Source organism: Brachyhypopomus gauderio, unplaced genomic scaffold (genome assembly GCF_052324685.1).
Source record: "Brachyhypopomus gauderio isolate BG-103 unplaced genomic scaffold, BGAUD_0.2 sc154, whole genome shotgun sequence".
Classification (NCBI taxonomy): Eukaryota; Metazoa; Chordata; class Actinopteri; order Gymnotiformes; family Hypopomidae; genus Brachyhypopomus; species Brachyhypopomus gauderio.
Genome location: NW_027506975.1, coordinates 274,045 through 291,951, shown reverse-complemented (window position 1 = coordinate 291,951; position 17,907 = coordinate 274,045). Strand labels below are relative to the sequence as shown.

At 43.6% G+C, this 17,907-nt stretch overlaps 2 long non-coding RNA genes across 3 annotated transcripts; one reads left to right on the top strand and one right to left on the bottom strand.

Annotated features, from left to right (window-relative positions):
- Window positions 1–1,198: 1,198 nt before the first annotated feature.
- LOC143500507 (uncharacterized) lies at window positions 1,199–3,883 on the bottom strand. Of its 2 annotated transcripts, XR_013126822.1 has the most exons (5): window positions 3,765–3,883; window positions 3,563–3,673; window positions 2,745–2,864; window positions 1,833–2,016; window positions 1,199–1,542 (listed from the first exon to the last, which is right to left on the bottom strand). It is a non-coding gene; the product is annotated as an uncharacterized LOC143500507 (long non-coding RNA). The 2 variants fall into 2 exon arrangements; XR_013126821.1 differs by having other exon boundaries at window positions 3,563–3,846.
- A 2,697-nt stretch (window positions 3,884–6,580) lies between these two features.
- LOC143500506 (uncharacterized) lies at window positions 6,581–14,552 on the top strand. The gene is made up of 3 exons (XR_013126820.1): window positions 6,581–6,831; window positions 11,492–11,629; window positions 14,297–14,552. It is a non-coding gene; the product is annotated as an uncharacterized LOC143500506 (long non-coding RNA).
- Window positions 14,553–17,907: the final 3,355 nt, after the last annotated feature.

Below are 17,907 nucleotides of genomic sequence, written 5' to 3'. Positions count from 1 at the left end.
AGTGAAGAGGTGGACCAGTGGAGACACAGAGAAGCTGCAGGGCTGCTTCACATCAACAAACTGGGCTGTGTTTGAGGAGGCGACAGACGGACTGGACGAATACACAGACGCTGTGACGTCATACATGAGCTTCTGTGAAGACAGCTGTATTTCAACCAGAACACGTGTTAAACACAGTAACAGCAAACCCTGGTTTTCTACAGAACTGAATCAGCTTAGGCGAGAGAAGGAGGGTGAGAAAAAAGCCAAGTACAAACTGGAGAAAGAGGTAAAGCAGCGAAAAGAAAGTTCTCAGAGCAGATGAATAACCACATCACAGCTAACGACCCATCGTCAGCTTGGAACAGTCTTCAGCTTTTCACTGGCTACAAGGTGAGAAAAAACCCCCTCCTCCTGAACGACCAACAGTTCACCAACGACCTGAACGAGTTCTTCTGCAGATTTCAAACAATAGACAATCAGCAGACTCTCTCACCCCATCATCAACCCCCCTCCTCCCCCACGCTGGCTCTCACACCTCCACCCCCAGCTTGTCTCACCATCAGCCTGCAGGACGTCCACAGGCTCTTCATCAGACAGAAGGTGAGGAAAACCCCGGGACCTGATTCAGTCTCTCCATCCATCCTAAAACACTGCTGTGAGCAACTAGCACCAGTCTTCACCAGCATCTTCAACAGATCACTGGAGCTCCGTTGTGATCCAGCCTGCTTCAAGACCTCCACCATCATCCCAGTCCCCAAGAAACCCACCATCACTGGATTTAATAATTACAGACCTGTCACCCTGACATCTGTAGTCATGAAGGTCTTTGAACGCCTGGTCTTAGCCCACCTAAAGACCATCACAGACCCCCTGCTGGACCCCCCAGTTTGCATACAGAGCAAACAGATCTGTTGATGACGTGGTCGACCTAACTCTCCACTTCATCCTTCAGCACCTGGACAGCCCTGAAGTTTGCGGATGATTCCACCCTGGTGGGCCTCATAGCCAACAGTGATGAGTCTGCTTACAGAAAGGAGGTTGATCAGCTGGTGTCCTGGTGCAGCGACAACCACCTGCTGCTAAACACAGACAAGACTGTAGAGATGGTGGTGGATTTCTGACGCAACCCACCCCCTGTATCCCCCCTCTACATCAATGGCTCTGCAGTCTCCACTGTAGAGTCACTCAGGTTCCTGGGCACCACCTTATCCAGGGACCTGAAGTGGGAGAGGAACACCGTCAACATCACCAAGAAAGCTCAGCAGAGAATGTTCTTCTTGAGACAGCTCAGGAAATTTGACCTGCCGCAGACCCTGATGATCCAGTTCTATACAGCGATCATCGAGTCCATCCTCACCTCATCCATAACCACCTGGTTTGGTTCCTCTACCTCAAAAGAAAGAGCCAGACTCCAGCGCATCATCAGATAAGCAGAGAAGATCATTGGATGTAACCTGCCAACGCTTCAGGAGATCCACACCAGCAGGGTGAGGAAACGCGCTCACAAAATGACACCTGACCCTTTCCATCCTGGACATCACCTCTTCCAGACTCTCCCCTCTGGTAGAAGAATAAGGACCATCAAAACCAGCACAACACGACATGCTAACAGCTTCTTTCCCAGAGCTGTAGCTCTCCTTAACCACAGTGGACTCCTCTGAGTCTTTAAACCGCTGAACTGAACCAACTGGACTTAACTGCACTGAACAGGACATGTCGTTCACTTGCACTACGCTATTTTGCACAGCTGTACAATGTTAACATCATCCGCAACATCTACAACATTATTAAACATAAACCTACCTCAGGAACATCTGGATACATATTCATACTCACATATTCATACTCACATGTGTACAGTACAGTCTACACGTTGCCGTGTCCGTTAAGTGTTCTCCGTGCGCTATATGCGCTATCTGTGTAGAATAATAAAAGTGACGTCTATCGCAGCCAAGGATCCCGTGTGTCGTCCTTTGCCGCTCCACCGTGCGTCACAGTAGGTAAAGTGTTTAGGAATGTGGACGCTATTAATATCTAGAGGACAAAAGACATTGCAAATGTATTGTGAGATGAAGATGAAACATAATCATGACAAAGAAGCGATTGGGCTCTGCACAATACTAAAGACATTCATACTAAAGACATTCATACTAAAGACATTCATATTAAAGACAATCATATTAAAGACAATTATGAGACAGTGCTAGGCTTCATTCCTTCACTAAAATGAAAACACTTGTCTGTGTTGTGATACGTGTCTCTCTCCGTTTGGTTCAGTGCCACTGTACATAGGCTATTGCTTCAATAATTATTCTATAAGCAGCACCAACATATCACAGAAAATTTAATATTTAATGGGGAAAAGGTTCTTTTCATGGTTCATAATGTGATTTTCACTGCTGTGAATTTGCTAGGGTACTATTCATAGTGTTTAAGGTTGAACAAAATTATTAAGGGTCATTAAAAAATACCATTTTCATGGTAGTTTAAAATGGTTTTACAGATAACTGTATATAGCTTATAGAATGATTAATGTGAAAAATAGTGAAACCATAACTTTAGCATTTATCTTAACAGCTATATAACAAATGCTTTACAATTCAGGGGAGTTAGAAAATAAAACTATAACGTGCTGAGAGTGCAGCGTATAATGCTGCCAAAACGTTGTAAACAAACAGGACATATTCCGCAAGTATCATACTATTTTCAAACAAATGCAGAGCAACTTTCTAATACTTCACACTACACGTACAAATACGTACCTACAATACGTGCAACTGTCCTTAGTGGATCAGGAGTGCCTTCTGAAGAGATTTTCTCAAAAATACACACCGACTGGTACAAATACACCGCTCCTGGACAGTAGGTGGTGCTGTTGGTATCTTACGAGAGCAAAGACGCAGAGAAATACAAGAATTACACTGATGCACAGCTGGAACGGGCGTCTGAAGATTTACTATCAAAACTGCAAAGGCAGCAAGGATTTTTTACAAAGCTGCAGTCATGAGCTCATTTAATCCAGTGCAATCCACGACGTTAGTTATTTATTCGCAGCTCCCTTTGAAGTTTGTTTCTTATTCATAAAGTGTGTGTTCACGATGCGTGTTTGCTCCGCACTTTGTTTAACAGAGATGGATGAACCGAATGAACATGGGATCATAAATTTAAGAGTTTATTGTTTCCCATACTGATTTTGTTTATGTATGTTATATAACAATATTAAAATAATGAAAGCATTCTTTTTGTAAAATGTTTTCTATTCCAAGTCATTCCAGTTGTATACAGTTTGTACATAATTGATTTTGTTATACATTTCTACTATATTGAAAACCTTAGAAAGACTCACAGGCAGTTTCACAGACATAGTGATGGCCTTATTCACAGCGGGCCAGATAAACCTGTTTTTCTTCAGCTTTTGGTTGATTTGTGTACTATGCATTAAAGTTCCAGTGATTTTGGTGTCAAATGTTTAATTTTTTTAATGGTATAATATGATAAAATATCAGCTTCCTTACAAAAAGAAAAGAGGGTTGTTGCCATTGTATATATATACACTATATTGCCAAAAGTATTCGCTCACCTGCCTTGACTCACACAAGAGTTTGAGTGACATCCCATTCCTAAGCCATAGGGTTCAATATGACGTAGGTCCACGCTTTGCAGCTAGAACAGCTTCAACTCTTTGGGAAGGCTGTCCACAAGGTTTAGGAGTGTGTTTATGAGGATTTTTGACCATTCTTCCAGAATATATATACACTATATTGCCAAAAGTATTCGCTCACCTGCCTTGACTCACACAAGAAAATTTAAGTGACATCCCATTCCACATCACTAGGGCGAGGCATCTTCAGATCAGGAAGGATGCAGGACGTCTTCCACAACACAGGGACGCGATCTGGAGACTCGTGCTCATGTTGAAGACATACTGCAGGACTTCACACGACCTGCGCCGGCTTTAAGCACCCTGGGGGGGGGGGGGGGGACGCCATCGGGCCCTGCAGCCTTATTTGTGTGGAGTCTATTGAGGTGTCTCCTGACCTGGTCAGCAGTGAGGGTCACTGTGGGGATGGTTTGTGGTGGAGAGGTGGAGGTGTGAGCTGGACTATCATGAGGGGGGGGGGGGGGGGTGAGTGGAGGGGGCAGCAGGGAACAGACAGCAGTGGAGTCAGGATGAGGGAGGGCAGAGCCTGTAGTGTCAAACCTGTTAAAGAACTGGTTTAGTTCATTGGCCCTGTCTTCACTGTCCTCTTCTACTCTGTTGTCGTTGGACCTGAAACTGGTGATGGTCCTCGTTCCACTCCAAACCTCCCTGATGTTGTTCTGCTGGAGTTTACACTCCAGATTTCTCCTGTAATTGTCTTGTGATTGTGGTCTTCATCTTCCCCTGGATCGTTCTCACCTCCTCTTTGACTCCAGCTCTGAATACCCTCTTCTTGCTGTTAAGGAGGGACTTAATGTCCTTTGTTATGTTGTTTGGGTAACACTTTACTGTCCTGTTTGGGACAATGGAGTCCACCCAGAAGTTAATGTAGTCCGTTATGCACTCACTAAGCCCGTCAATGTCCTCTCCGTGTGGCTCACAGAGTGCCGGCCAGTCTGTAGTCTTGAAGCAGTCCTGCAGTAGTCACACAGATGAACATCAATGTTGGCCATTTTTAATCACACACACACAGACACACTTTTACCTACCAGTTAAACTTAAAACAGCTTTTTGGTCAACTCTTGTCGGTCAACCATGTTGTTTCTGCTGCTTAAAACAGCATTAGAACTTGAATATGTGCCTAAATTCTGCACCTGATGACCGGCACAATAACAAGGGCTGTTTTACAAACGCATCTTAGCAGAAAGATGTTTCATAAAGCATCATTGAAGACACGTACATGTACATTTAACACCTCTCATGTATCTTAGCAGAAAGATGTTTCATAAAGCATCATTGAAGACACGTACATGTATATTACATTGAAGACACATACATGTACACCCAGCGCACCACTGACTGTGCTAACGGGCCACCCAATGGAGGATGGGTTCCCTTTTGAGTCTTGGTCCTCCCGAGGTTTCTTCCTATTCCCCACCATCATAGGTAGTTTTTCCTTGCCACTGTCGCCTTTGGCTTGCTCATTAGGGATTTGGACCCATACGATTGTTAACCTTGTAAATCCTGTAAAGATTGTAAAGCTGCTTTGTGACAACATGTGTTGTGAAAAGCGCTATACAAATAAATTTGATTTGATATATTTACCACCTCTCATGTTATTCTTGCAAATGTGTAATGGAAAGGACGCTAGATAGTAATTCACAGCACATTTGGACTAAACTCACCAATTTATTGTCTAAAATTCCACCTTAAATGGTCCCACCATATTCCTGAAGCTGTGAATAAGAAAGCTAGAGTTGACTTCACCTCACTATTATCACATTAAATTCAAACTATAAGCAGGCATGTTTCGACATCAAGAGTTCTGGATGTATTTATCTCCATGTTAACTCCATAACTCTCCCTATTAATTACAACTAACACAGTTGTTGTGTTTCCACTGTATTTAACAGCCCTGTTTCAAACTATACAGCTTGCTGTAATTTTATTTTCTGCAATAAAATAAAGCCAAACGGCGCATGTCTTCCTCTCAGACATTTCAATACTCCGGTGGTGTCTCTCTCTCTCCGTACTGTAAGGTGTCGACTCGAGGAGAGCGCTGAGTGGGCGGGGCCAGGCGGAGCCTACCTGCATGGTTGCTGAGCAACGTGACGGTGTAAAGACTAAAGACGAGAGGGGGCGGGTGCGCTGCTCCGTGCTGTGTGACTATTTTAAGCGAGTAGCGACAAATCTAGAGACTTTTTGTGGTGTTACTGGAGACTTTTGTAGATTCGGAGATGAACACACATGGTCTTCAGTTACTGTCCTCAGCGAGCAGCGGGTGCTGCCGTGAGCCCCGCCCACAACACTCACAATGCAGTCTGACAGTCAGAGCAGACCCACACCGCTCCACGTCCACGCTGCAAATGAACTGCGCATGCCCAAAGCCGCCGCTGATTGACCCCGCCCCGTATTTACAGAGCCGGATGTAAATATAAATGCGTCTTCAGTGTAATACAAAATAAATCACTGAATTTAACTCACACAGTCTCCGTCAGTCACTCTAACATATTTAGGGTATTTTAATCATTTTTTCTCTCCCACAACGTTATTATTTTACGGTTTTATGCAAATTAGGCGATGACGCCATTTTGTGACTTTTAGGACAGCCAATAGCGTCTTTCCTTACTGAGGAGTTGGCAACTTTTACGTTTTCTTGTAAACTTAAAAAAACGTGTATTGTGTTATTTAAAGAACATTTAAAGAACATTTTGATCTCTAAACGGTAGCAGTCTTAAGGGTGAATTTATTGGATTTCTATTTCCTGGTCGGAAAACGTAAGCGACACGTAGGAGATGTTGGATTAAATGCAGCTCCGCCCCCTGGACCGACCAAAAGAAACTATGGACGGTGGGAGGAGTTGGATCTAGATCTAGCTCCACCCCCTGGACTTTTGCTTCTGCAGCGACGATACTTGTTGGCAACGCTGCTCTTACAGACAGAGAAGAGACTTTGATGAATCCACGTACGCAGCAGTCGGTGTGTGCGGGAGAGTTAAAAAGATTGAGTATTAATCTTTTTACACGAGTATTGCTCCAAATCAATAGCAGCGTTGGTATCGATATTTGGATCGATCCGCCCACCTCTACCTACCATCACCGTCGGACATTACAGACCACAGGTTTCCTTATTCTCAATATCAGCATCGGGCGTTTAGTGGAGTTGATTGTCGTGTTGGTGTTTGGAAGTGTTGGACTACTGGTTGACCTGTAAGTACTTAACTTAGTAATACGTACCACTAACACCTTTTAACCAAATCTTAACCACACTATTTTGTTCGTTCCGTTACCTCACGGTTGAATCTCGTGTCTTGACTAAGTTGGTGGAAAATTCAATGTGTTAAAGTATTTTTATAATGGATGTTGTAGCGCTAACTAACCCAGCCAGATAACGTAGCTACTTATTTGATACTATACGAATATAATTATATTTGGTTCTTTTGTTTAGTAGCTCAGTGGTTCCTGTTACAAAGATAAAAGCTTATATGCTAGTTATGTTGTACGGTTTTATTACTGTGACGTTGGGTGCGAGGCGAAGGACGAGACACAAATCCAGCTTCACAGGCACAACGACACGTTTTAATGCATACAGGTTATTGCGCAATGGCGCACGCTAAACAGACACTTACACACGTAACGTGTAGACTCAAACATTAGACAACGACGAGCACAAGACACTGCGCGAACGCACATTAAATAGACAGACCACATCAACCCCACGTGATGACGAGACGAGCCACAGGTGAGACGGATAATGACAAGACGCACCCGCACCCACGGAGGTACACAGACGCAGACGAATAGACGCAGACAACGTTAACACACGCCCCAAAGGAAGGGTTCGGGGACCGTAGCGTGCAGGGCCGTGCAGAGACCTTTGGAGGGGCAGGTGCTCAAAGTGAAAAGGGGGCACATGGAGCACAAATTTGAAACACCATACAGAAACATACCTTGAAATATAACAGTTTGATTTGTAGCAACCCTTATTCATAAATAATATAACATGGAATCACAACATGCCATATTATTGTCCACATCTCATATCTTTGATAGAGGGCAAAAGTAGTCTATATCTATAGTCTATATTTACCTGATTGAGTACATTGAACAGCTACTGTTGAGGGGGTTGGTGGAGACGCTGTATTGTTCTGATATTGAAGTGACTAAAAAGAGCATGGGAGAGATAGTGGCTGATTAAAATAAGTGTTATGTGATCGTGATAAGATGCAAAGATAACTAAGATTAAACATGGCGCACTGTGACCTGCCATACGGCTGATTGTTTGTAGGAGATTCTGTGCTGAGAAAGGATACAGCAGGCTGACTGAACTAAACAGATCAAGTTGCACATTCGTAAAAAGAAAGGGGAACATTAATGGGAGGACAAGAATAAAAGAGGGGTGGAGGTACAGCCTATATCCACTAAGCTATAATTCAAGCTCTGCATTAATTTAGGACATAGAAAGATAATGTATTAAGTTGAATTCAGATCCCCATTAGACACTGGACTGTTTAACTGTGGCTTCTCTTCCTGGAGTCCTTGGACAAAAATGGAACAATTCTTACACCTCTTTATTTTAATTTCACAGCTGTAGTTTTGGTTTCTAAAAAACAAATGCAACCATTTGTTTTGACACAAACATGACTTCAACATGTAATGTTCCATCCTGTTTTTATTAATTGATACTCATAAACTCATGTATAAACTTAACATTAATGGGAGAAAGAGAATAGAGGAAGGGTGTGTGTGTGTGTGCGTGCGTGTCTGTCTGTCTCTCTGTGCATGTAACAAAGTAGTATTTTTTTGTTTCAGTTATAACAGCAACTTCCTGTTGCCCATGCTCCGAAATATGTCAATGACTTCACTGTAGTTGATTGGAATATCCTTTTCAATTGCCAGTAAATGTATTTGTGCTTTATCCACTTTGTGCAAGACAGCAAGGTTATAAATGTCACATTTTATATTCATGCATATTTAATTTGTCTGTATACAAGTGTTAAAACACATTCTGATTTGTTTAATGAGAGGTCACAATCACAATTTAAATTCTTCAAATTAATTATTATTATTGTTGTATTTATACTAATATAGTCCAAAATTATGTAAATAGGCATGTACATGGCAGAGTTTTAGTCAAATAGCATATGCCTCATTGCCTTTAGAAATATACATGTAGGAAAAACACGGCAACTGTGTGTGTGTGTGTGTGTGTCTCTCTCTCTCTCTCAGCAGACAACAGACACTTTTTTTGTTTTTTGGCGGTCGTGGTAATTTTTAAAGTAGTCCGGTAATAAAACGCACCCCGCCATTCCTGAATTTTCACCCGCGACTGACTTTTCAAACAAGCCCAATTTGGCGGTAAAACCGCGAACCTGGCAACATACATATACACACACAGTGACAGGCACACTGTAACTCGTGAGAGTGTGTGTAGAGTCTCACACACACAGAATGCTGCTAACTTCACTATCTTTGTCAGTTATCTTGCAAGAAAACAATGTGGCGTGCACAAACAAATACCACGGCAAAACCTACCTACCGGACCGTTAGCTGTTCTCTCTCCGTATCTAGAGTTAGCAGCTTAGTAGCGCCTAGGTCACGTGCTGACGTCACGTAAAGTCAGGAGGGCACGTAAGGGTCAATGTGAATCAACGTGATTCACATGTGAATGGTGATTATTATTATTATTATTATTATTATTATTATTATGCCACACAGACAGACTTTCACACATACAAAAATTGACAAAAGGGCACTTTGGGCAGAAAGGGCCAAAGGGGCAGGTGCTCCAGCACCCTCCGCCCCCCCCTCTGCACGTGGCTGGTAGCGTGACAGACGCCCCCACCAAGGGCACTACCCATCCCGGGGTGCCAACAGGACTGAGTGCCCCGAACCCACGTCAACGGGCGGATCTGAAGCGCCCAGTCCTGCGTCTGGGAGATGAACGCCCTCGGCGGAGAGTCCGCCACGCACAGTCTAGAACAGTGTTTTTCAAACTTTTTTTCTAACGACCCATATTTTGTCCATGATTTTTCCCGCGACCCAGCCTACTAAGAAATATATATACAGTATACTCGGTCGCGAGCGTAAGATGTTGACGGGGGTGGCGAACGCATGTTGTTGCCCGGGGGGGGGGGGGTGGCGAAAGTAAGTTGTTGACTGGGGGGGGCGGCGAACGTAAGTTGTTGACGGAGTTTAACTATTATATCGCGATCGATCGCCAAGTATTAACGCCTCCGCCGTTCGCGCAGTCGCGCGCTATAAATATAATTTATTAAATATATTAACATTTATTTTTTAGCGACCCTTTTTTTTTGCCTCGCGACCCATTTTAGGGTCGCGACCCATAGTTTGAAAAACCCTGGTCTAGAACACCCTCCCTGGGAAGACGGGGGAAAACACGTTAGACACATTTAACGGGACATTCACAAACACACACACAGGTACACTTACACATAGTGGCACGAAAGGGAAAAACGGGTTAGGCACACAAATGGGAAGACTTACGAACACTGGCATACACAAACATGAAACAGGCGCCAGACTACGCGCCAGGAGTAGAGCGATAAGGGGAGAGAGATCGGGAGCTGCCGGTGCTGCAGCGGACGGTCCTCCTCCGGTCCTCGCAGCAGACCCTCTGCGGTGCAGCGCGACCGGCGCACGTGCCGGGTGCAGCGCGACCGGCGTAGGCGCCGGGTGCAGCGCGGCCGGTAGACGCCCCGAGCGGACCGCCTGGGAGATCCCCTGCGGTCTCCATCTCCTCCTCCTCTTCTCCTTGGTCCCACTCCATGGACTGCTCCGGGCTGCCACCCCGGGAGCAGTCCATCCTCTCTCCACCGTAACGATCGGAGGATGGGACCGTCTCTGGCAGTGTTAATTTCGTTGACGAATAATTTTCGTCATAGTTTTCGTCAACGAACCTTTTTTCATGACGAAAACGAGACGATAACTAAATTAAAACTATACGAAGGGATAAAAACGATGACGAAATTAAAGGACATTTTCGTCAATGAATAAAAACGAGACGAAAATATTGTCCAGCGACGACATTCAATCAAACCTGATTTAGTTTAGTGAAAGGTAGGGATAAGTTAAGAAGAGATCCAACCGTAACTACTTTAGCGTACACGGAGAGGCGGGACAAACCGGGTAACCATCCAATCAGAACTAACGTCTTCACATCGCGCAGAACCCGTTAGGACAAAACCAGCGCGTGAACTGTGGTCACTCATGAAATTAAACTCGAAGTTAACTCGACAATGTCAGCAGGGAGAAAGATGAGCGGCGATATATGGACACATTTCTCCTTTGACTCCTTTGAGAAAAACAAGATGCTGTGTAAACCATGAGGAATGATGATGTCGGGACAAATACGACAAATGAAACGACATCTGCGGGCTATGGCATTGTTTTACGGCGCCCAGTTTTATATAGAATGTAATATGCATTGTTCATAAACTCCATATGTTTTCAGGTAGAGCGGACCTACTGGTCATCAATGTTTTGTTATTGTTATGCTCAGTAACTATAAGTTCAGGTCAATAGAGTTGTTTGGAAATTTGTTTTTGTATATATTGCACATACAAAAAATAATATTCTGTAACTGGTTAATAAATGTTTCATTTTGTGCAAGTGTATATAATGACTACTACACCATTTATATTTTAGTCAACTAAATTATTTTGATATTATTCGACTAAATTCTAATGATAATTAGTCGACTAAAACTAGACTAAGACTAAAAACAAATCAATGACTAAATTATGACTAAAACTAAATTACATTTTAGTCAAAAGACTAAGACTAAAACTAAATCAAAAATTGCTGTCAAAATTAACACTGGTCTCTGGTGTCCACCTCCCCTTCACAGTCCCAGCGGAACACTCAGAGGGAGGCGGACTGCCTTCCTCCTCCACCTCCTCATCGTAGCCCACAGCGGGGAAGGAGCGTTCTGACGGAGGGTAATCATAGTCTTCCTCCTCCTCTTCCTCACCGTAGCCCACGGCAGGTGCGTTGCATTCGAACGGAGGGTAATCGTCGTCCTCCTCCTCCTCCTCCTCGCCGTAGCCCACGGCAGGAGCGGAGCACTCGGACGGTGGGTAGTCCTCCTCGTTCCCCTCTCCCCCACCATAATCCACTGTGGGGGCGTAGCACACGGAGGGAGGGTAATCCTCCTCCTCACCGTAGTCCACGGTGGAGGCGGAACAAACCGAGGGAGCCTGATCCTCCTCTTCCTCCTCGCCCTCCGATTCCTCCCCCTCGAACTCGCTCTCAGGGGTCTTCTCTGTGGAGCAGAGTTCGAGGGAGCCGACCCTCAGGGGCGAGAGGTCTCTGGTGGGAGAGGGGTGTCGCTCCCTCCACATCCGCACCGCGGTCTGGCGGAAATACTCCGCCAGTTCCCCAGTGCTGGCCTCCCGAGCCCGGAGCAGCATGATGCTGCATAAAGGGTCCTGCTCCATAAGTTCGGGAGTAACGGTGGCGGCGCGGTGTTGGGCAGGAGCAGAGGCATGGCGGCGCTTGCTGGGCTTCTTGCCCTTCTTTGGCCGGGTGGTGTAGCCTGGCATGGCTTGTTGTGTCTCTGGCGGCTCGTCGTTCTGTGACGTTGGGTGCGAGGCGAAGGACGAGACACAAATCCAGCTTCACAGGCACAACGACACGTTTTAATGCATACAGGTTATTGCGCAATAGCGCACGCTAAACAGACACTTACACACGTAACGTGTAGACTCAAACATTAGACAACGACGAGCACAAGACGAGCGAACGCACATTAAATAGACAGACCACATCAACCCCACGTGATGACGAGACGAGCCACAGGTGAGACGGATAATGACAAGACGCACCCGCACCCACGGAGGTACACAGACGCAGACGAATAGACGCAGACAACGTTAACACACGCCCCAAAGGAAGGGTTCGGGGACCGTAGCGTGACAATTACTGCTTTAATGTACGAATTAATTGATTTTATGCTGTTATAGTGGATGTATTGTAATGTTACATACATTTGATTTAGTTTGGTTATTCATTGGAGTGTTTTTACGTTTACGTACTGTTTTACGTACAGTGCTGTGGTTCGGTCTAAATCCTGATTGGAACTTTTCATGGATACTATTTGATTGGAGATAATGGTATAACTGAATGTAAACTGCTTTTTTGTAGAATTTTAGAGATAAATGGGAGATTAGAAATTGGTCTATAGTTGGCTAGAATCTGCGGATCGAGATTCTGTTTTTTAATCAAGGGTCTAATTACGGCGCATTTTAATTGTTTGGGCACATATCCTAGGTTAAGGGAACTGTTAATCATATTAAGCAAGGGCCCTGTAATAGTTGGGAGTAGGTCTTTGAATAGACGGGTTGGAACTGGGTCTAATATACATGATGTAGGCTTAGACGAACGAATTAGTGTTTTGAGCTCTTTTTGTGATATAGGATCGAAGACTCAGTAATATAGCTCAGTAATATTTTCGGATGCGTAGTTACTAATACCTATACTACTGGGGTTGGATTGGAGGTTAGGCTGTGATGTAGACCTATTATGACTCTGTAGTCGGATAATATATATGTTATTACTAAAAAAGTTTAAAAATTCATCACTAGTGTGTGTAAATGCCGTATTAGAACTAGTGTCATTGATATTTCTTGTTAGTTTTGATACAGTCGCGAAGAGAAATCTAGGGTTATTTTTGTTGATTTCTATTAGTGTCAAATAATATGAGGCTCTAGCTTTTATTAGGGCATGTTTATATTTGACCACGGCGTCTTTCCATGCGATTCTAAACACTTCTAGTGAGGTGGATCTCCATTTGCACTCCGCTGCTCGAGCTGCCTGTTTTAGAAGACGAGTGTGGTCGTCATACCATGGTGCAAGCTTTTTCTCCCTAATTAATTTAGTTTTAACTGGAGCTACACTGTAGAACATGTTCCACAAATATTCTATTTGCAAGCAAACAACGTTATTTTCAAACGAAAACAGTGACTTACAAATACAAAATGCGATAGTTGTAAATTCATATGTGACGTTCAAGCAAATGCACAGCAACTTTCTAATACATCACACTACACGCACAAATACGTACGTACAATATATGTCCTTTGTGGATCATGTGACTTTTTGCACACTTTTAACAGGAGTGCTTTCTAAAGAGGCCAACATCATTTTTACCTTTAATCAACCTGGAAACATGGCACAATGAGTAATCGTGTGCACAGGTGAATTTTCTGTGATATGTTGGTGCTGCCCATAGATTAATTCTCTGATGCACAATAATTTAAAAGATCAAATCACACTGCTGGAACTCATAAGGAGCTTCAACAGACCAAAGCAGCTCTGCAGCACCATGAGAGAGAAAGGAAGGAAAAGAACAACTTTGAAAATAAAGTTGATGAACCATACAAAATAAAAGTCCCTATAGACTGGCACATAGAGTGACACTGAACCAAACAGAGAGAGACACGTATCACAACAACAAATGTTTGCATTTTAGTGAAGTAAGGAAGCCTAGCACTGTCTCCTGATGGTCTTTAGCATGAATGTCTTTAGAATTAATGTCTTTAGCATTATGCAGAGCCCAAATGGTTCTTTGTCATGATTGCAAATTCATTGTGAGAAGAAGATGAAACAATGTCTTTTTCCTCTAGGAATTAATGCTATCCACTTTCCTCAACAGGTAAACTTTACCTACATAAACACATTTATCTGTGAGGAGTATGTCAGACTGCTGAAATCAGTAAACATGGAAAAGGAGAAAAGCTACAACTGCTTAGAGTGTGGGAAGAATTTTACTAAACAAAGTGATCTCCAGAAACACCAGCGCATTCACACAGGAGAGAAGCTATATTACTGCTCAGAGTGTGGGAAGAGTTTTACTACACAGAGAAGTCTTCAACGGCACCAGCGCATTCACACAGGAGATAAGCCATATCACTGCTCAGAGTGTGGGAAGAGTTTTACCACACAGAGTAATCTCAACGTACACCAGCGCATTCACACAGGAGAGAAACCATATCACTGCTCAGAGTGTGGGAAGAGTTTTACTACACAGGGAAATCTCCAGAAACACCAGCGCATTCACACAGGAGAGAAGCCATATCACTGCTCAGAGTGTGGGAAGAGTTTTACTCAACAGAATAGTCTCAAAACACACCAGCGCATTCACACAGGAGAGAAGCCATATCACTGCTCAGAGTGTGGGAAGAGTTTTACTACACAGAGTCATCTCAACGAACACCAGCGCATTCACACAGGAGAGAAACCATATCACTGCTCAGAGTGTGGGAAGAGTTTTAATAAACAGAGTCATCTCAATGAACACCAGCGCATTCACACAGGAGAGAAGCCATATCACTGCTCAGAGTGTGGGAACAGTTTTACTACACAGGGAAATCTCCAGCAACACCAGCGCATTCACACAGGAGAGAAGCCATATCACTGCTCAGAGTGTGGGAACAGTTTTACTACACAGGGAAATCTCCAGCAACACCAGCACATTCACACAGGAGAGAAACCATATCACTGCTCAGAGTGTGGGAAGAGTTTTACTACACAGAGAAGTCTTCAACTGCACCAGTGCATTCACACAGGAGAGAAGCCATATCACTGCTCAGAGTGTGGGAAGAGTTTTACTACACAGAGTCATCTCAACGTACACCAGCGCATTCACACAGGAGAGAAACCATATCACTGCTCAGAGTGTGGGAACAGTTTTACTAAACAGAGTCATCTCAACGAACACCAGCGCATTCACACAGGAGAGAAGCCATATCACTGCTCAGAGTGTGGGAAGAGTTTTACTACACAGGGAAATCTCCAGCAACACCAGCGCATTCACACAGGAGAGAAGCCATATCACTGCTCAGAGTGTGGGAAGAGTTTTACTACACAGGGAAATCTCCAGCAACACCAGCGCATTCACACAGGAGAGAAGCCATATCACTGCTCACAGTGTGGGAAGAGTTTTATTAAACACAGTCATCTCCATGAACACCAGCACATTCACACAGGAGAGAAGCCATTTCACTGCTCAGAGTGTGGGAAGAGTTTTACTAATAGGGCTGGGTATTGATTCAAATGCCAAGAATCGATCCGATTCTGAAGATTAAGAATTGATTTATTTCGATTTAATCCGATTTAATCGATTCAATCCAATTCGGGGTTTAGTGTTATTAAAAATGTATTTGAGCTGTTTCCTGACTGTGTACAGGAGCAACATGTTAAAACTAGTATTATATCGATATTAATCAGCAAATAGTTACTGGTAGTTGGTACAGGGTACCCGCGGGTCCTTAAAAAGTCTTAAATTTAGTTTTCCATATTCAAGGCCTAAAAATGTCTTAAAATGTCTGGAATTTTATGAGGGGAGGCATTAAATTATTATAAGTGTGTGTTGTTCAGTTGTTCTGGCGCGATGTGAACTTTGCCGAATCTAGCGCTAATGCAGAAAATAACCGCTCCAGGGTCCTAGTGCTAGATTCCTAGCGTTGGAGTATACGGCCTCAACAACGTCAACAATTTTCGTTCGCCACACCCCCCCCGGCACACACCTGCATCCCCAGTAATAGTATTATTTTTTCTTGTGAGAGGTATTAAAAAGGTCTTAAAAGTCATTGAATTTGAGATTTTAAAATGTCCAGATACCCTGTTGGTAGTTACTGATGGCTGGAAGACTGGTGAAAAGGTTATTCATAAATCTACCTTCAAGAAAGGTAATCCAGGACAATAAACAGAGGACATCTTTGAGGTGTCTATATCTGCAACAGTGGACTCCTACTGGGACACTAACCAGTGCATTATTATTATGATTGAAATAATTAAGAATTCACCTAAAAGCTGTTGCTACCAAATGCATTTTTATTTTAAAAGTGCTCACACTTAATAAACTGAAAGTATAAAATGTAAACGTGTATTTTTCTTTAAAGTGAGAACATTGATCTATATTACTGGATTGGACATCGCCTGTTGCCGCTATAGCTAGCAATGCGTCGCCCTCGGAGCCATTACTATTGAGTCATGTCAGCAAAGCAGTGTAGTTCCTATGCGGGATGTGCATCCATCTGTCACAAAAACAGTCCTAGCGCCCTTATTTCTTATTCGATTTTTATAAAATATGGCTTAAATTAAAGGTGAGAATATTGCCGATGTTGTGATATGTAAAACTTAAATAAAAAAAAATGTATAAGCAGTCTGGGAATTTTTCAATTTAGGTAAAATTTTAACAAAACCCTGCATAAAGCCCTTTTCTTTCACCTGGCTAAAACTAAATATAGATAAGTTTTAATTACGATCACAATTCTGATATTGAAAGTCAAATTTATGAGTTTATCTCTTTATTTGTCAACTCTACCCGTTACAGCTGTAGTTTTTGTCACGGTGAGGCGGCCCCCTACCGGCCGCCTCCGTCCACAGCGGCTGTTGTTGTTGTTGTTTGGTGAAGTCATCTGCGTCCCTCAGGTGGGCGGAGCCCGTGATCCGTCTCACCTGAGGGTTGTTTGTTTGCCTATATATGTCTTGTCTTTGTACCAGCCGGCTTGTTGGTTTTGAGTTTCTGCCGGTACGTGGGAATGAGGTGAACGAGGCTGTGATCGGAGAGCCCGAGAGCGGCGCGCGCAACAGCGTGATAGGCATTCTTGATGCTTGTGTAGCATTTGTCCAGCATGTTGCCTTCACGTGTAGCACATGTGATGTGTTGCCTGTACTTGGGCATCTCCTTCCTGAGGTTAGCGCTGTTAAAGTCCCCCAGGGTGATCAGCAGCCAGTCTGGATGATCTCTCTCTAGTTCCATTATCTGTTCAGATGAGTCTGGATGATCTCTCTCTAGTTCCATTATCTGTTCAGATGAGTCTGGATGATCTCTCTCTAGTTCCATTATCTGTTCAGATGAGTCTGGATGATCTCTCTCTAGTTCCATTATCTGTTCAGATGAGTCTGGATGATCTCTCTCTAGTTCCATTATCTGTTCAGATGAGTCTGGATGATCTCTCTCTAGTTCCATTATCTGTTCAGATGAGTCTGGATGATCTCTCTCTAGTTCCATTATCTGTTCAGATGAGTCTGGATGATCTCTCTCTAGTTCCATTATCTGTTCAGATGAGTCTGGATGATCTCTTTCTAGTTCCATTATCTGTTCAGATGAGTCTGGATGATCTCTCTCTAGTTCCATTATCTGTTCAGATGAGTCTGGATGATCTCTCTCTAGTTCCATTATCTGTTCAGATGAGTCTGGATGATCTCTCTCTAGTTCCATTATCTGTTCAGATGAGTCTGGATGATCTCTCTCTAGTT